The sequence below is a fragment of the Lynx rufus genome, unplaced genomic scaffold (genome assembly GCF_022079265.1).
Source record: "Lynx rufus isolate CCGP_SWC_20201006 ecotype Redwood Valley unplaced genomic scaffold, mLynRuf1.p SCAF_6, whole genome shotgun sequence".
In the NCBI taxonomy this organism is placed as follows: Eukaryota; Metazoa; Chordata; class Mammalia; order Carnivora; family Felidae; genus Lynx; species Lynx rufus.
The window spans coordinates 78,365,942-78,386,934 of NW_025814878.1; the positions used below are offsets into that span (position 1 = coordinate 78,365,942).

At 39.7% G+C, this 20,993-nt stretch overlaps 1 pseudogene; it reads right to left on the reverse strand.

Moving 5' to 3' along the window:
• Positions 1–2,130: 2,130 nt before the first annotated feature.
• Positions 2,131–20,737, reverse strand: LOC124529147 (brain protein I3-like; annotated as a pseudogene).
• Between the last annotated feature and the right edge of the window lie 256 nt (positions 20,738–20,993).

Sequence of the window (20,993 nt, forward strand, 5' to 3'; positions counted from 1 at the left end):
TTTAAATTGATGCTAAGTTTAAATATTTGCCCTTCACTTTAAAAATCTGCATTGTAACTAGCAGTGGAGATGGGGAGGGGTCGAGGGGCAAGATCCCAGAATAGAGGTTGCTGGACAGAATTTAGTGAAAATGTCTGCTATACTTAAGAATTTAGTGAGAGAGCTGTTAACAGTTACTGATAGATTGCAAGACCTATCCAAAAGTCCCATGGAACAGTCCATTAGAAGTGTTGAAATGTGGCCATCAGGAAACAAAACAACCTTCATCCCAATCTCCTTTTTAATCGTTACCATACAGTATCTCTTTGAGATTAGTATCTGTTACTAAATAGAAATTCCGTGATGTTATTCCATTAATAAAGACCATTTGAGATATATTTAAGTGAAATTTTGTTATAATTCATATTAATGCTCAAAATCACATTTGTAGTCTATAGCTGTTCTATATGAAGTTGAATTATTTACAGATGAAACAAGCTCACAGAAGGCATGCAATTTACACAAAGCTACAAATAAATGACAGCACAAGGTTTCAAATCCAGTTTTACCTGATTCTTAAAGTTCATGGTCTTTCCAGTATACTTTATCTTCCGTATTTGATTAAATGTTAACTGGGATAGCTTCAATACACTGTTAATAGCAGTGTATATATGAATACTTTACAAATATGAATACCCTATTTCCATTTCACCTGTACAGTCAAGTTTCTTGGAAGAGCGATCAGTACAGCCTCTAAGTCCGTTGTCCGTTTCACATTGATTGCTATAATTGAAAATCTACCTATTTAACATCTGTCTTCATATTTGAGATCCAAACTAAGCACTCTCATCACATCTCATATTGCTCTGCTTCTTGGTGAATGCATACTCACTTTTAAAAACTATTTTTGAGAGAGAGGGGACAAAGGATCCAAAATGAGCTCCGTGCCAACAGCAGAGAAGGCAATGTGGGGCTGCAAATCACAAACCGTGAGATCATGACCTGAGCCCAAGTTGGACACAACCAGCTAAGCCACCCAGGTGCCCCATGCATACTCATTTTTGACACCCTGTTAAGTGCCCAAGATTCTGCTGGAAACTTTGACATTCTCCCCTCTGTCCCCTACGTTCCCTGTACTCCTCTTTATCAAGACTTTTATCCCTTTGAATTTGAGTTCAAATTTGAATTATAAATGATAAGACTGGAAACCAGTAGAGCATTGTAGTTAATCACACACATGATAGAAGATCCAGCTTCAAGTCTTGGATTACCATGAATAGCTAACCTTGCTAGATGTGTATCCTCATCTGTATAAATACTTAATGCACATGGTTATTCTAATGCATGTAAAGCACAAAGAATGGTTTCTGGTACATACCAAGTGTGCAATGTTAGCTGCTTCTCTTGTTGGCTCTCTGAGAAAAGGAAATGTATCTTTTCATCTCATATCCATATCAACTTGACACAAAGCAGGGTCTATGAGCTGGTCAGGGCTGGTAGGGCAGGCTCACAATTTCACCCACATCCTAAGTGTAGCTGTCATTCAGCTCTCCTCAGTGTGTGGTTTTCTTTCTTGTAAGGTGACTCCTGAAGCTCCAGCCATTTTCTTTGTTTTCCGCAGGAAGAAAGATTGGTGAAAGAGAACATGCCAAATAAGTGAGCACTCTTTAAAGAGCTTTAGAAGCTCCAAAGACCTCAGCTTAGATGTCTTTGGCCAGAACTTTGTCCCATGTTCATGCCTGGATTCAAAGAGGCCAAGAAATGTCTTAGCTGGGCAGATGGCCAAGTAAAATTGGAGTTCTATATAGTAAGGAGAGGAGACCAGGTATTAAGTTAGCAACTAAGAGTCTTTCCCCAGGGTGTGGTTTTGTTTTGTGTGTGTGTGTGTGTGTGTGTGTGTGTGTTTCACAATGGTATGAATCTCGTTTATTTAAAACGTTATTTCTCACCTTTCTCAAATTGAACACTGCAAAAAATAAAAGCAGTGTTTTATTGGATTGTCATTTACCCTGGGAGCAGTGTTGCTGCGTGTCCACGGCTATGACTCCTGTGCTCACGAAACCTCAGCTCACACTAGCCAGATCTATCCCACCTCACTTTACAAAACAATCCTGAAAGTTTAATCAAACAAAGCTGTTGTACACATTTACATTAAGAAAAGATGTCAGGATGTAGGAAAGTCAGGTGTATCGTTCCCTTTAAAGTAAGGTTTGCTCCGCCTTTGGGGGATCTTTGCTTCCTGGAGGCAGAACAGCAGATGAACCCAAATGGGAACAAAATGATGCCCAGGAAGATGCCCAGGAAGGTGAAGAAGTCCTCCCAAACCCTACTCTGCAGACTGGGGCGGCCTCCAACGACAATGGAATGGGCAGGGTACCTGGTGACATTTCGACGGTGGATAGAAACGTAGACCCTGGGACAGCGGGTAGGTATCCTTGTGACCGGGTGGGTGTAGGGCGGCGGCGGGGGCGCGGCGGCGACGGTCCTGTGGCTGTGCGGGCGAAGTCCCCCGGGCGGGCCTCCAGGTGGTAGGCGGGCGGCTGCTCCGGCAACAGGGCCTTGCGGTCCGGTCCGAGGCTCCCGCCGGGACTCTGCTCGGAGGGGCGGGGACGCGCTTCTAGCTTGTTTTTTTAAAAGAACAAAGTCAACACTGTAGGAACCTTCCGTTCGTGGCTCTAATTTCTGATGTGAGGCACATCGGTGCCTGTACTTAGGCTTCCATTGGCAAATATCTTCTCCCGTTTTGCTTACATTAGTTCACGTAGGTTTCGCAGCCAGGAGCCAACCAAAGCAGGGTTCCCTGACTTTCCCACCTATTGTGTCATCCAGTGGAACGACTGGAACCATCCAATGGTAAACTCTACCATTTACCCTGAACAGTACTTAGAGGATTAATAAATGGTGGCCATTACTGGTGTCTTACAGCAGACAGGAATGTTTCAAAAAGATTTCCTTAGGGAACACAAATGCAAGTAGATGTGGAGAATACAAGAATGATGCTGCTGCTATAGGCAGTTTGGTTCAGTTTGCAGACCCATTCCTGCTGTTTGAGAGTTTTGCACAAGTTCCCCAAAGCTGGCAATTCTCCAGGCATCTAACTTGGACTCCCTATTCCTGGGTCCCGGATGCATCCACCCAGAGAGCAACATCTTGTAATCCGTTCATCAGGACTTGTATGCACTGAGACTAATAATTCAACTTAACAGATATTGAGTGCCTACTATGTGCCAGACACTGTTGTATGTACCTGGGAATCATGGATGAACTGAGTTTACATTATAGTGAGAGGTAGCAGGGAAGACAGTTAATAAAATATAAAAATAAATTGTATAATATGTTAGAAGGCAGTAAGTTCTATGGAAAACAAGACCAACAGGGAGAGCTGGCATGGGGTTGGGGTGATTGGTTGCAGCAGAAAATAAGGTGTGAGGATAGACTTCAATGGGAAGGTCATATTTAAATAGAGACTAGAAGGTGAAGGAGTTAGTCACTTAGATATATGAGGAAAAGGCATTATAGGAAGAGGGAACAGTCTAGAGCAAATGCCCTAAAGTGCCTGGCATGTTCAAGGAACAGGAAGGCAATAGCAGTTATCACTAAGAGTGAAGGGGAAGTCAGAGAGGTAAGGACAGACCACACTAAGAAGGGACTTGTAGGCTGTTATAAGGACTTTGATTTTTACTCTGAGGGATGTGGGAAACCACTGCAGGTTTTGTTTTGTGTTTTTTTTTTTTCAGTTTATTTATTTGTTTATTTGACGGGAGGGGACAAAGAGAGAGGGGAGAGAGAGAATTCCAAGCAGGCTCCATGCTCAGCGTGGAGCCTGATCTGAGGACTCTAAGATCATGACCTGAGCCAAAATCAAGAGTCAGTTGCCCCACTGACTGCGCAACCCAGGTGCCCCTGTTTTGTTTTGTTTTTATAGAATACAGATGTACATGTATTATAAAAGGGATTAGCTTGACTGTTGTGTTGAAGTAGGACCCAGGGGTAGAAGCAGACTGATCCATTAAGAAGCCCACTGTAATCACCCAGGAGGGAAATATTGGAGACAATGAGTAGGTGTTAGTCATACAGGTAATCAGAAGTGGTCAGATTATGGACAGAGGAGGAGGATCTTTATCAGACTGTGTCCTTCCTCATCTATCCAGCCATCCATCCATCCATCCATCTATCCATCAGCCATCCATCTCTCCATCCATCTATCCAGCCATCAATTGCTTATTGAAAGCCTACTTTGTTCTAGTCAGCGGACAGACAAGTCAATAAATTAATAAGCATGATAATTGTCTATAGTGGGAACTGCCATAAAGGAATCAACAGTGTGATGTCTTAGGAAAAATGATGGAGTGAAAGCTAGAAAGGCCTCAGAGGAAGTAGCATTTGAACTGACACACACACACACACACGCACACACACACACACACAAGGAGCCAGCTGTGTGATAAATGTCAGGAGAAAAGCATCCCAAGGAAAAGAAATTGCTTGGCATGGTTGAATTGCAAAAAGAGGACCAATGTTTTTGGAACATAGGAGATGGAGAAAGCAGCAATTGTGATCTCTTTCCAGAGACTAACACAACAAATGGCCATGTCCCTACATACAGTCCCTAGATTGGTCTTTTTTGGTTTCATAAAATGCAACACAATCTGATAGCCATACAACTAACTTAACAAGAAGTTTAAACATAAACAAACACATGGATGTTTGATCCCAGCCAGTTGTTGTTACTATTATTAGCAAGAATTAGAAACTGAGGAAATAGAGATCAAACACACAGCAATTGCATTGGAACTAGACTTTAAATATAGATGTGTCTTATTCCAAAAACAATTCTTCATCTGCTACTTACCTTGGTACTTCCTACATGAGGAAAGAAGAAAGAAAAATACTTAGGAAAACTTTACTGGTTTATCCCCCCCCACAGACTGTATTGTCTTTGAACATTGTTCCATTACTGATTCAATATTATGTTATGTTTGATAGATCTGTGTCTTACAGACAGGCAATTTTTTATTCCCTTTCTTTTTTTTCTGATTTCCATGAATCTAGCCACGTATCTACTCCAATTGCCTACCTCTATTGAAATTATAGTTTCATAGCTGCTACTTATGTTTTGTTTAAAGCAACTTTTTCAAGTCAAGGATATTTTGCAGGATTCATCTCATTAATGCAGAAAACGAATTAAAGCACAAGACAGTTTCCAATTTTTTGCCCTAGTGTAATATACCAGTGAAAAAAAGTGATTACATGTTTACAATTAGATTGCTTGGAAAATAGAGAGCTCTGTATTGAAATGGTAATTTCAAAGCATATATGGAGTATGTTACATGAGGAAGAAGAATTTATATTACATTTTTGTAGCCTTCATGCCCAAATATAATGTGTGTGTGTGTGTAAATAAATTTGGACTTGAGTACTGGCTTCCAATTATAAATGTGTCATTAATATATAATCAAAGATGGGCTCTTTCCTTGAATTCTGAGACTATGTCAGATCTTTATTGACCTCTTATAGGAGGCCATCATCTTCCTTCTGGGGAGTTGCTAAAAGTATTCTCTTGGCTGATGTTCTTGCTTGGCCTTGTTAATCTCTCCAGACCATTTTACCTCAATTAATGCACTTGAGCTAAAACTTTCATGGTACATAAAACAGTAATTTTTCCACCTTGATTCTATCCTACTATCAGGATGACTTTTTTTAAAGGGTTCTTTCCAATTTAGTTGTAACACGTTTAGAAAAAAACAGGCCAGAAATGCCTGCCATGGATGAGAAACTAGGAGTCTCTTTTTTGTTTAACTCTGTATTTATCAATAAAGATCTGGACAAAAAGCAGCTAACAAAATCCCTCCATAGGATTGAAAGATGTAAAAACAAACAAAACAAAACAAAATGATACATTTCTCAAGAAGCAATTTTAAATATCAGTTCATTTCTCAAGTCTTAAAAGATACCCTAGCCTCATTTCTCAAAATGGCAGCAGCCTAGCATAAATAACACATCTGTGATCATTGCTTTCCAAATCAAGCTTTTTAACTGGTAGATTTTTTTTTATTATAGATGATTTTAAACATGCTGAGAAAGAAAAAAATGGATATGTATAGAACACTTAATAAGTACAATGTATTATATTACCATTTCAGAAACACTTTATTTTTCTTAATTTTTTTTTTTTTTTTTGAGAGAGAGGGAAAGAAAATCTTAAGCAGACTCCACACTCAGCATGGAACCTGATGTGGGGCTATCCCATGAACCTGGGATCATGACCTGAGCTGAAATCAAGAATCAGACACCCAACCAACTAAAGAACCCAGGTGCCCCAGAAACATTTTCTTTTTTTTTTTTTTTTTAATTTTTTTTTTTCAACGTTTATTTATTTTTGGGACAGAGAGAGACAGAGCATGAACGGGGGAGGGGCAGAGAGAGAAGGAGACACAGAATCGGAAACAGGCTCCAGGCTCTGAGCCATCAGCCCAGAGCCTGACGCGGGCTCGAACTCACAGACCGCGAGATCGTGACCTGGCTGAAGTCGGACGCCTAACCGACTGCGCCACCCAGGCGCCCCCAGAAACATTTTCTTGATGTGAAACCAATTCATGTATACTAAGTACAAAAAAGAATAAAGAAGAATGCTTCTGTTAATGTTCTAATCTTTGTTCTATGTATAAATAACTGGAGGACAGGCGTGCTTTTAGGACTCTGTCTCTTGTCTCAGCTTTATCCTTTCAGAATCCATTCTTCAGTATGGCAGAAACATGTCTTCGGTTAACACGTACTTTCCAGCCTCGCCGCCTGCAGTTAGTCTGTTCAGGATGCAATAGCAAAATACCAGACTGGGTGGCTTAAACAACAGAAATTAGTTTCTCACAATTCTGGAGGGTAGGAGTCAAGGTGCTGACCAAGTCAGCTTCTGGTGAGAGCTCTCTTCATGGCTTGCAGATGGTTCCCTTCTTGCTGCATCCTCACATGACCTTTCCTCTGTGGTGTGGAGAGAGCTTCGGTGTATTTTCCTTTTAGAAGGACATTAATCCTACTGGATCATGATCTCATCTAATTTTAGTTACCTCTATAAGGACCCTCTCTTCAAATAGTCACGTTGAAGGTTAGGGCTTAAACATATGAATATTGAGAAACACACCTGAAAGAAAATGAGGGTTATTTCTGGTTCCGTGTTCAAAAATTTCAGGAAAGGGCTCTGACTAGTCCAGCATTCATCAAGTGAATCTGAAAAGTATCATAATTGACCCTATTTGTTTTAGGGCTCACTCCTTGCCAATCAATAGCTTCTGTTTGAGGAAATAATACTCTGAAGAGGTTCTCATGGATTAAACATGTAGTATTCAAAAAATATAGAATTATAGATTTGATACTGTATGCACCTGGTGTGTGCAATCAAGGGTGCGTAGGAGGTAAGCATACTTAAAAGTATATGGTTCTTTTTCTCAAGAGTAACTGAGAGATGAAAAATATCTCGATATGAGATAAGTAAGTTAATTCTAGAAGTGTAGAATATTCTGCTCAAAGTTTTAGTGGCAGGAAAAGAGAAATTCTGAAATGTATGGGATCTGAAATTTATGATATTTTGGTATCCAAGGATCCATTGCAGGATTTCTTGATTTTTTTTTTTTTTAGGAGGTAAACCTGAGGGCAGAAGGAGATATGACTGGGGACCTTCAGAAGGTTTCAGCAGTAGCATTGAAGATGGACCGGAGTGGAGATAGAATGGCTAATAAGGAGGATATTATTGTAGACTAAGCAAGATTAAAAAATATCGAGGGAAGGGATGTCTGGGTGACTCAGTCGGTTAAGCATCCAACTCTTGGTTTTGGCTCAGGTCATGATCTCACGGTTCGTGAGATTGAGCCCCACATCAGGCTTTGCACCGACAGTGAGGAGACTGCTTAGGATTCTTTCTCTCCCTCTCTCTCTGCCCGTCCCCCTGCTCATACTCTCTCTCTCAAAATAAATATTGAAAAAATAAAAATATTGAAGAAAGTGAATTGTCATGGGTGTCATTGGGGTGAGAGTAAGTTAAAGGTGGCAGGAGGTATTAGTAAGGATATTAATAATAACCTAAAGTCTTACGAGTCACGTTTTGTGAGAGAAGCAGAATAAGCACCATGAAGAGAGCAGAAGTAATAGAAGAATGGGTGAATTTGTGAAGAGGGCCAGCGACATTATTCTTAGACTTCTACCTTCAATGATCACAGGTAAAAAGAAAGCTGATGGTGGAGATAATCTAAGACCAGAAATTATAATTTATAGTTACAGCATGTTCCTTCAAAAATGAGACCCAATGTCTATGCACTCCAATTTTAAAATATGGGAATAGTAGACCAGAAGAGAGCTGCTCAGGACACATGAAGTGGCTAGTGCTGGGTTGTGCTAGTTATGCTGACCAATTAACCTGGTCACCCAGCTTGGGAGCCCGTGGAGGCCACATTTACATTAGTGTCCAAATGACCAAAATTCCCACCTGTCCACATAGAAGCACTGCTGTATTTCAAGGTGTCCTAGTTCATTTCTGTGTCATCAGGCCCTCACAGATGACCAGGAATATGATTTTCCATATTCCTCCCTTTTGCCCTTCTTGTCAGACTACTTCACCAATACCATGAAAATTCAACTCAGCTAGGCACTGCTCTGCCTAAGGTTCTGTCTTCTGTTCCCAAACCTACCCTTCCCTGTTGTCCCAGGGCAGAAGTGGTTTGCATGGGAAACGGGTAGCACTTTTCCTTCATGTGTTCATTCGACAAACATTGAAATGCCTACTATGAACCCAGTAAGGTTCTAGTCCCTGGAGTGTATATCCATGGAACAAAATTCCTGCTCTCAGTGAGTTACATTCTGAGCCACACTTCCTCAGTGAGGCCTGGAGGCAGCAATTCTGGTGCAAGACTTGCACCAAGTGTTGCAAAGTTTCTGGTGAAGATGACTGCTCCAGCTTTGGGCTCCTGTTAGTGCCTCTGCAATAAAACCTTCACGTGCCACAAAAAGAAATAACCATTTTCAAGCACACAATGTCCCAACCCATACATATTTAGAAAGAAAATGTCAACATTTTTGTTTTGTTGATGGAACAGAAAGTATTCAAAGCTGGAATTCCATCTGCTTCATTGACAACCTTTCACATGATTCTAGAGCCTCAGCTTTGTCCTTGAACAGTCACTTGGCCTATCGTGGGGGTCTTTCCAGGGCAAGTAACAGCCTGCCCCCAAAGAGTGCCTAAGCCATCACTTCCTCCAAAACAGAAAACAGCTCCACTCTTGACATGACAGCATTTTTGTCTTTTGAGACATGCATCAAGATTTCAATGCTCTTGGGACCATATTTCAGTTCCCAGACTCAAACTCAGGGAACTGTGACCTTCCTCTTCCCCTGAGCAGTCTCCACGAGGAGGCTTCTCTCATTGCAGCTTGGGAACAGGAGTTGGCCCTTCCATGAAGGCAGTGGAAGATCTCTCCTTTTCCTTTTTATGTCCTTTTTTGAGGGTGCTTTGCTTCTCCCAGTGCACCCTGTGATAAAAATGCCAGGACCCATAGTAGGTGACACTTCTATGGTAGAACACAGTTTTCCTGGAAGGGAAGAACAAAAGAAATGAAGGCTTCACTTACAATGGCTCAACTTAAAAGTGATGTTCACAAATCGATTCAGATTCTATAACCACTTGTTGATGCGATGTTTCCATTTCCCTCCCTATACCCCCTTGGGAGGAATTGAGAGGCACTGCAAAGGGGCCATGGCACCACTAGGAGGCAGTGTTGGATAGGGAGAAAAAGGAAAACTTCACATTCTTCCTCCTATCACTGTAGACTGAAATAACATTTCAGTAAACCTCAATTTACACTACGAGGCTCTTGTCCGTCAGAAGTCTACTTCTTCTCTGTACTCCGATGGCACTGCCTACATGTACTTCCATGTAACAGCAAGCATGTCTTACATCCATTATTTTCTCCATTCAATTGCAAGTTCCTTGGAGATGACTGTCTTATGCTTCCTTAATCTATTATAGAATATTTTTTGAATAGGTGAATATTTTATGAGCACCTCCTGAATACATGCCAGGTTCTTAACAGTTGAAAAAAGTTTTGTAAAAATAAAATGTTGAAGTTTTGATGTAGAGTAGAAAGTATTAAATAAGGAAGACATAATGAACCCAACATGGGCTATTTAACAAGTCACATAGCCATAGTTATTTCTTTGTGGAGTTTTGCCACCTACTTTAGGTCATTTGATCCTCCTAATAACCCTGGGAGCTGAGCTGATGGCTCCAGATGTCTATGAGAAGCCACAGCCCTCAGGGATTGACTCAGTCTGGTTTCTGGATGGGGAGGCCAGACTGAAGAACACCCCCACTCCTTTCTTCAGACTGTGTTAATTCCTTCTGTTCCTGAGCATTTGTGCATAAAGGAAGTTCCCAGAAGGAAGACACAGTATTTCTGGCTAGTGAGGGCAGGAGGGATAAGTTGATGAATCAGTAGAGATATGAAAAAAAGTTAATAGAGATCTGAACATGTTGGTCTTGAACTGTGTGGAGTGGCTCAAAGGATTAGATGTATAATAAGGGCTACAAGTGGAGTAAGAGAGTATGTAGACAGCCTCAGCCAGCTTGGAATGGAGGAAGTCCTTCTGGAAGGCAGAAGGATGAAGTCAGGACAGGCAGGAGTTAGAGGATAAAAAGGTATAAGGAGGGAAGGGTGTCCCAGCTGCCCATATAACCCCTATACAGTTGGCCAATAGTGCTTAACCTTGGGAGTTTGCCCATTTAGATGCTATGAAAGACTTTAATAAATTTCTATTGAACACCTGGCTTAAGGAAAGACTATTCATAATGACCACATAGCTCAGTGTGTGCAACATGCTTTATCTATCATAATATTGAAGCATCATCTGTAATGTCCAAACCAATTTATGGTGCCTTTCCCTGAGTGGTTAAGAAATGTTAGGCATTATTATTATTATTATTATTATTATTATTTATAGTGTTATTCATTGTTATTATTGTTACATCATAACACAGAGGCTTATTCTGACCAATTATTTCATTTAGTTTGAGAGACAGAAACACTGAAACCAATAGAGTCCAACACTTTATTTATTTATTTATTTATTTATTTATTTATTTATTTATTATCTATTTGTTTATTTAATTTTAATTCCAGTGTTGTTAACATACAGTCTTATATTCATTTTAGGTGTACCATATAGTGATCCAGTAATTCTATACATTACTCAGTGTTCATCATGACAAGCGTGCCCCTTAATCCCTTTCACTATTTCACCCATTCTCCCATCCACCTTGCCTCTGGTAAGCATCATTTTGTTTTCTATAGTTAAGAGTTTATTTCTTGGCTTGTCTTTTTTTCCTCTTTTGTTTGTTTTGTTTCTTAAATTCCACATATGAGTGAAATCATATGGTATTTGTCTTTCTCTGACCGATTTATTTCACTTAGCCTCTAGCTCCATCCATGTTGAGAGTGCACCCTTTTGATCTCTGGTGGACTTGGTTGGCTCCTGGGGTAACTACACTTTACCTTTTAGCCCGAAATTCAAGCATAGCTGGCATAAGACTGTCCACAGAAATCAAAGGGTGATGCAACATTTCTAGACTTGTTTCAATGGTGAGGACCTTCACATCTGAACAACAGCACTTTGGCTATATTTGCTAGCTCTTTGAACTTACAGGTCCCATCTTCTTAAGCCAAATTTAACACACATTTCCTTCTTATTTTAAGAATTAAAAAAATCTGGGGACAGGAGTAACATCCATGTACTTTAAAAACTTTAATTTGAAATTTTTCATACATAAAGAAAATGGGAAGAAAGAGTATACTCAACACTTTTATACCCAATTGTTGTCTTACCACATACACTTCATCTATGTATTTTTTCACCAAACCATTTTAAATTGTAGACTATATGAAGTTTCACTCCACAATATGTCAGCATATAATCCTATATCACATGGTGCCATTATCACTCCTAATTATTTCCTAATATACTGGCTATCTTCAATTGCCTCAAGTGACCCCAAAATGCTTTTATGTTTTTTCAAGTCAGGCTGTTACCAAAGACCATATCCTGTATCTGTTTGTTATGTGCTAATATAATAACACTGTTATTAAGCTAAAACAGTGTTCCTCCTCCCCATTTTTCTTTTGTCAATCCGGTCGTTTTTTTTTAATCAAATATTCTTAACACCCATAAACTCAAACTTCGGTGTAACTACAATGTTTGGGGTTGGGACTGGGGAGCACCCTTTGACAGGGTGGTTAGGAACCTTCTATGAGACACGAATTTCCTTTGTTTTCAGTTTTAATCTTGATGTGAGTTTTATGCTGTCAAAAAAAAAAATAGGATCATGACATTTCACAATTTAACTCCCTATATTTATCTCTTCACTTTATACCATGTTTCTGAGGTTTCCATACCCATTTTTTCTTTTGACACTGATTCTCCCCAAATCCTCCAAATATGCTTCTTATTCAGAGTTTGACATCTATTAGGTGGAATGTCAGGAAATCAAAGGGCATCTCACCAGGGCTCCATGCTCAGGTTATGACAAATCAGGATTCTACACCGTGTTTTAAAGTTGGCCTATTAAAGTTATTTTGCAATACGGTTTTTGTAAATAAGAATGCTTTTGGCAATGTTCGTAATTTTAAGAAACTGTTCATAGTGTTTTTGTTTTACTACTGAACAAGGTCAAAAAGTAGTGAACCAGTAGTTCAAGATTGGTGGATAAAATCAACCTTTTTGGCAGAGTTTATAACTCTCCATGAACAGTTCCCTACAACACTTTAACGAATGCAGTTTCTCAAAACAAATATTTATAACCTAAAGGTTACAAGTAGAAGTCCTAAAAACTAGTAAGATAATTTTTTGAAGATTATAGGAAAACTCTTTCCTCCTCATAGTCAGTTACACAGAAACTCAATTTTGTGATGACAAAATAGAGAGTAACTGTAAGTTTTACTTATATTTTATGGTAACTGACAAGTATATATGCTCAGTTCTATTTTATCCAAACAAAGCCAGTTGTAAATCTTGTGGTTTGCATTCTTAAATGTGCTCACCAAAACAGCTTCCTAACACATCCCTCAATGTTTCCTGCTTAAAACAAAACAAAACAAACAAATGAACAAACAAGGTAACTTTAATATAAATTAAGACTGAACCAAAGATATTTGGGGTCTTGAGGAATTTATTTCCACATAATGGACTCTATGTCCTAGATTGAGCATCACGGAATTTCTTTCCTTTCCTTTTACCAACATGCATAAATTATATAAGGTTCTTTTCTTCCTAAAATGGTTAAGCTGCCACTGGAAATTTCATTTAATATGTCTTGGTGAAATTGTTTTTGGAGAATACTCATTACTTCAGGCTCTCACTCGAATTTTTTATTCAAGGAAAAGTTGGTCAGCTTGACTGATACTGAGTGGAGAGGCATTCAAGGGAGAAAGCTAAGATTCCAGATGCTCATCTTTTCTGCTCAGGTGGGCAAAGCTATACACAAGCAGTCCACCTTCAGAGGGTTAGGAGGACAGGCAGCCATTTCCTTCCACACTGCCCCGACTGCTTTTTGTTTCTGTGTTTATATCCATTGACTGCTGGTAGGCTTGGGCCTCGCTGGCATAGGAGAGCTTTCCCCACTGCTAGTTGGCTGTCTCTGCATTTTCCTTCTTTGGAAACCAAAAAGCATGAGAGGAAATAAGGACTAAAATTTAACTTGAAACACTGGTTATGAGAGTCTTTGTCTTAGCTATGGAGAACCAGAAATCCTGGTTCCTTTTCACAAAGACCTCACTCTCTAAACAGTCCATCCTGCAAAGGGAGGTGTGTGAAATGAAAGTGGGAACTGTCCACAAGGATAGTGATGAGAGATGAGGGCCTAGAGGTGCAGATGGCCATGGAAAGCAGGTTCTGTGGACTCACAGGTAAACTGAGGGTGGTCCAGCTGAATAGATGATGGGAGGGCCAATCTTGAAGGGGTGTGTGGTGGTATTTAAAATACGTCCACCAATTCTTTGAGACTTCTCCTTTCAAGACCACCTCTTGAATCTGCGTGGTCTTGTGGCTGCCTTGACGAATAAATGTGGCCAAAGCGATACTGTGTGACTTCCAAAGCTAGGTTAGAAAAGTCTATGCAGCTTCTGATCGTTCCTCTTGGTACACTTGCATATGGAGCCTCCCCTGCTGTGCAAAATGTCCCCCTAAGGTCACCATGTGGGGAGGTCTCCCAGAGAGAAACATGGAGACATGACCAAGGAGCCCCAGCTGTTCTACTCATAGCTGTTTGAGTGACTTCAGCCCAAGTGCCAGCTACGTGTGAAAGCTTCAGGGTGACCCTTGCCCCTGCTGCCTGACTGCAGCTGCACAGAGAGCCAAGTAAGGACTGCTTAGCTGAGTCCACTCAGCCCAAGATCAGTCAGCAAAAGAAATGAATACTATTTTTAAGCCATGTTTTCAGCACTAGATAATTGAAACAAGGCACTAAAACAGAATAATGCTGATAAACTCAAGTTCTCTCAAAGATTCCGGTGAAATGCAAATAAATTCCACTCCTGCTGAAGTGGGTGTTGCTCTTGTAAGAAAATTAGTTAGGAAGCACTTCTCTCTGGCATATGACCATCTCTGTTGTGTATTTGTGTGAAAAGCAATGGAGTAAATTCCACTTCTCTGTACCAGGGATGCCTTAGGGGAGGTTGGGACTACAGGGGAGGAAAAATAATTTCCTTCCACCCTTCTGAGTTCTTGGCTGAGACCCCTGTAATAAACAACATAGAAAGATAGACAAGTGTTGATTAGTATGTATACCTCATGTATACATGGAAAATAACTAGGGGAACATGAGTAACTCCCTGAGATGGCTTAAGACTCAGGCTGAAATACCATTTTAATCAGCAAAGAGGAGGAATGTAGGCCTCTTAGGGGAAAGTAAATCATTTTTAGGAAAGACAAATGGACATTTAGAAGAATAGATGGGAGGTATGGTAGTTTGTGACAAAGTCTGTCTGGGTGTGGTGTCCAATTTTACCAATTTTTCATGGTTGTTGAAACTCCTAAGGAGGAAATTTAAAACAATTGAGTTCCTTTTGGACCATGTGTCTTTAGACTGAAAAGGGAGTTCAGAGAAAGCCTCTCCCTGCATTTGCTCTTTTTCAAGTGCTTATAACTCAAAACAACCAATGTACCAAAGTAGCAGATTTGGGGTGACACGTCCCGGACTTCTACAGTCGTATTTTGAGGTAGCATATTCTGGGCAAAGCTTTCTTCCTTGATAAAAAGAGATTCAGGAGGATAAAGGCTTCCCTTCCAGGCTCTGAGCACACTTGTGAAAGGAGGTGATGACTGGTGTCAACCTGGCAACCAGCAGAGGACAGAAACCAACTTCTGATACCTCAGAGGGGAGACGACAAGCCCTGAGTTCCACCATCGTTTTGGTACTGAACTCACCAAACTGGAACTGCTAGCTACTGGGCTTCATGTTAGATAAGAATTGTCCTTCACAGTTAAGCCTGTTAGGAAGGTATCCTATTATTTGTAGTTCAAAACATGACATATATTTGCCATGATGTGGCTTCCAAGGAATGAGTGATTAAAAAAAAATTTTTTTTTTAATGCTTATTTATTTTTGAGAGAGAAAGAGTGTGAGCAAGGGAGGGCCAGAGAGAGGGAGACAGAGAATCCGAAGCAGGCTCCAGGCTCTGAACCTTCAGCACAGAGCCCGATGTGGGGATCAAACTCACGAACAGTGAGATCATGACCTGAGGTGAATCAGACACTTAACCGACTGAGCCACCCAGACGCCCCGTGAATGAGTGATTTTTTTTTTAAAAGTTCTAAATTTTAAATCCTTTAGTGTATCTTCCAAGAAGCTTCCTGGTTTCAAAAGTCACAAAGGTAAGCTGAACAGAGGACTCACACTTAGTAAAAACAGGGACTATTTTGCTGTTTTTTTGTGTTTTTTTTTTTATCCTTCTCAGGATACTAATCCTACCTTAGCAAGTAGAAGTAAATTAAGAAATGAATCTGTGTTTGTTCCTTCAGTTTCTGCAAATGTCCTTGTGTACAGAATGATTTGGAATCCCAAAGTAAAATATGAAATGCCATGTAAGATAGACACATTTTAGGATTTTGTAATTGAAGGCTGTCAAGGGTTGAAATAAGGTCCTTTCCTGTCTGATTTTAACATTTTAGGACGGCCAGATGTTACGGGCTGAATTACATCTTCCCCAAATGCATATGTTGAAACCCTCCTAGTATCTCCGAATGTGACCTTATTTTGGAAGTAGTGCCTTCAAGAGGTATTAAGTTAAAGTGGGATCATTAGGCTGGGCCCTAATTCAATACGCCTGGTGTCCTTATAAGAGGAGGAGATCATTTTGAGGGAGGCAAACCACAAGAGACTTAAATACAGAGAACAAACTGAGGGTTGCTGGCGGGGTGTTGGGTGGGGGGGATGGGCTAAATGGGTGATGGGCATTAAGCAGGGCACTTGTTGGGATGAGCATAGGGTGTTATGTGTAAGTGATGAATCACTAAATTCTACTCCTGAAACCATTATTACACTATATGTTAACTAACTTGGATTTAAATTAAAAAAAAAAAAAATAAGAGATTAGGAGGCAGAGGGAGAAGCCACACCCTGTACTTCTGAGAACAGAAACACCCAGGGAGAAGGCAGCTGTCTGCAGCCAAGGAGAAAGGCCTCAGGGGAAATCAAGCCTGTCGATACTTTGATCTTGGACTTCCAGCCTCTAGGACAATGAAAAAATAAATTTCTGTTATTTAAACCTCCCAGCCTGTGGTATTTTGTTATGGAAGCCCTAGCAAACGAATGCAGCAGATCTGTGCCATTTGACTTATGGTGACATAAGGTACAGTTTTCTGTTCCTTCCTTTCATTGCTCATAAAGAAAGGGGTGAAAAAACCGCAAATTAAGAGACGTTTGCAAGTAAGTTAAAATACAAAGTTATACCCAGTGCCACTTCTTTGGAAAGGGCATACAATTTTTATTAACAGGTAATCAGTTTCATCCTACCTGCACCGTATGTTGAATAAATGGGTACAGAATGGTTTAAAGCTGCATTAAATGACCAGGCTGCCAAATTTGCTCACAGGTCTCAATTTAACCTCAGAAAGAATGAGGGACTTGGAGCCACTTCTTGTGATGATGAGGTGTTTGTGAATTAGAAGACAGGGGATAAAATTTGACTTCTTGATTTTAGACTGTGGATAGCTATGAGACGAAGATGTTAGAAACATTGTTCATAATTTGGACTTAGTGGATAAGGAAACACTTGAAAGATTTTATTTTTGATCAGAGTTCCCAAGAGATGAATTAGTCTCCTAAAGAGTATGATCCAAGATCTGTTGGATTGACTCTTTCATAAAGTTGTTTGGAAGCAAATTTGTTTCCTTTGTATAATAATTCATGTGATTCGTCTTTTGGGCTAATTATAAATTCAGTTCTCAAAACAGTTTGTCCTTAAGTAAACTGCAATGTTGTTTTCTACTTAATTTTCTAAAACAAGAAAATCTAATGGAAATGTCCTCTCTCGTATTTATTTATTATTACACTGCAGTTAACGAAAATATGTAATTATTACTCTTTTTCCCCCATGTCATTTTGATGCTATGGAAATTACCCAGGATGCTTTCTAATGAAATAAAAATAATAGGTCAACAATCTTATCTGAGTTTTCTCAGGTCTGTCTTGCAAAATTAGCCATCAGGAAATATCTTATCTATCAAAATATAACATTAGTATATATGACACAATGGTATTTCTTGGACTGTGGTTCACAGCAAAAGATACACAGAAAGCTGAAAATTTTTAGTATTTTCTTGCCAAGTTTTCAGTGACGTTCTTAGAAATAAGAGCCTGAATTATAAAAAGAAAGCAATATGCAAATTTGACAAAGACTATCAATGGCTATGAAACAAAAACTGGAAAAGGCAACTGTAATTTTTGTTCAATTTTGTTACCAAGAATATAGTTAGCTCATTAGAAAATGTGCCTGTTTATAATAAGCTAATAATCAATAATTAAAAATAAGCATATATATGTGGAACCTCTTATTTGGGAGGTTTTGGTACTATCATCTACAGAACAGAAATTCTGATCTTCACAAATGAGGAAAGAATTCACATAAAAAGTTGCTGTTAATAGAGGTAGAAACAACTAGGCATATTTGACAAGCCACCAGTCATGGAAACTTTAAGTCCTAAAGAGATGGAATTGAATGCAATAAAAAGTATTTTTAAATGGAGACACAATTCTGCAAAAGACTTTTTTTTCTCATTTTATAAATATATTATTAAGTGCTATTTGCTTTTGTATAGCACTAATCTACCAAATTCATCGCCTTATTTTTAGTGAGGCACCAAGACTGTAAATGAGCACCCTTACTTGGGTAAGGGGTGGGAGACGGTGGCAGAGATTAGACTGGACTATCTCTTTTGTAACTATAAGATTCTTTGGCTTCATGACACAGAGACAATCACCATAACAGCCAGTATTTATCTAGCACTTACTCTACATTAGGCACTGTCCTTAGTGCTTTGTAAAGGAACCTGTGAGGCTCCAGGGTCATGAATGGAATGAACACAGAATGAAAAAACAAACAGCTCCAAATCAAAGGAAAATTTTGGCAATGAAGTTCTAGAGTTTGTATTTTAACAAGAAACTGCATTATCTCTATGGTCCCAGTATTCTGAGGGATAAGGGAAATCTCCTCTTTGATTCAGAGATTCCTGCTTATCCTACACTACCCATTCTTCCTTTTCTAACAGCTGGCACGTGACTGCTTGGAATAAAGACTGTGTTCTTTCCTACCTTCCAGTTAGGTGAGGCCATGCAACTAAGTTTTGGCCAGGAGAACAGAAATAGAAGTATTGTGGGATAACATGCAGGAACCTGCTTTATGAGACTAGGTATATGCTTTAGGGATCGTCAGATTGTACTGTTTTTGTTGCGTCTTTGGGAAGGGACTTTTGTACTATGAAGTTAATACATCAGGTAAACGATTTTATATGTCTCACAATGATACAGCACGACAACTAGCCATATTTTTGTGTGCTTACCTTTTTTTTAAAGATGAAAATGTGGGGTGCCTGGGTACCCCAGCTGGTTAAGTGACCAACTCTTGGTTTTGGCTCAGGTTCATGGGTTTGAGCCCCACATCGGGCTCTGCACTGACAGCACACAGCCAGCTTGGGATTCTCTCTCTTTCTCCCTCTCTCTCTCTCTCTCTCTCCGCTCTTTCCCACTTCTGTCTCTCACTCACTCTCTCTCTCTCAAAAATAAATAAATAAACATTAAAAAAATAAAGGTGAAAATGTAGGGAGAAGAAAGTTGAAGCCAAACTATTATATTAGTGAATTGAAGTAGATAGGGCATACAGGAGGAAAGTAGTAAATATTAGAAATGGAACAGATCAATAAAGTCTGTGTTGATTCTTGAGCCATTGAAGAATTAATAGGCCACTATGCTAAAGCAAGGAGTGCTCGTTCTTAACACGTAGCAGTCTTGTTTATCTTATGAACTTGGTTTTCTGGATTCTCAAGATCATCTACCATTTCCTGGGGAAATAACAGTTCACATTTTAATATGTCTCACTGCCATGGAATTTACTTTCTGACAAGTCTAATTTTTCTCCTATTCATTCATTGCCTTATTCCTTTTGGCAATTTTCAAGACTAGAGCTGATCCATGAGAACTTTATCTCTCTCTCTTTCCCTCTATTTTTGTACTTTATACTTCCTTAGTTAAGGATGTCCTTCTGTTATCTGGCTCACTAACCCCTACGGCAGCTTGACTCAAACTTAAGCATCATCTCTCTTTAGGGAGTCCATCATTTCTAGAAACCTGGTCTAGGTACCCCATGGTGTGCTCCAGCCCTGCTGTGTGTATCTCAACTAATGCACTTATCACTCATTGTTGTGGTTTTGTTTGCTCCTGTCTCTTCTCCACTGGACTATAAGCTCCTTAAAGTCACAGACTGTCTTTCATCTTTATATTCTCAGATCCCAGCAAAGTGCCTGTCTTATAGCAAATATGCAATAAGTTCTTCCTTAAACATTTTTTTTCTCATATCTGAGATTCAAAATATCTCAAACATATTTTTCTTTAATAAACTTTTTAGGGGCGCCTTAGTGGCTCAGTCGGTTGGGCGGCCGACTTCGGCTCAGGTCATGATCTCACGGTCCTTGAGTTTGAGCCCTGCGTCGGGCTCTGTGCTGACAGCTCAGGGCCTGGAGCCTGTTTCAGATTCCGTGTCCCCCTCTCTTTGACCCTCCCCCATTCATGCTCTGTCTCTCTCTGTCTCAAAAATGAATAAATGTTAAAAAAAATTTATAAACTTTTTAAAATATTTAAAATTTTTTTTAAATTTATATTTGAGAGAGAGAGAGCACCAGCAGGGGAAGGACAGAGAGAGGCAGGACAGAAAATCTGAAGTGGGCTATTTATGCACTGACAGCAGCAAGCCCAACGCAGGGCTCGAACTCACAAACTTGAGAGATCGTGCCCTGAGCCAAAGTCCGATGCTCAACTGAGCCACCCAGACACCTGTCATATACTTTTAAAGTTAAATTTACTGAGGAGTAATTCACATGCAATACAATTAACATTTTAAAATTGTACAGATCAATGAACTTTGCCAAATGTATACAGTCTTGTAAGCATACCACGATTATGATGTGGAACGTTTCCATCACCCTTGAAAGTTGTTTGCTCCTCTGCAGTCATTCCCTTACCCCATGTCCAGCCACTGGAAACCACTGCTCTGATTTTTGTCTCCACAGTTTTGTTAGTGCTATGCTGCCAGTACAAATGGAATCTTATGCATCATGTGCAGGCATACCTCATTTTATTACACTTTGATGTATTCCACTTCACAAATAATGTATTTTTACAAATCAAAGGTCGGTGGCAGTTCGGCATCTAACAAGTCTATCGGCATCGCTTTTCCATAGCATTTGTTCACCTCCTGACCCTGTGTCAC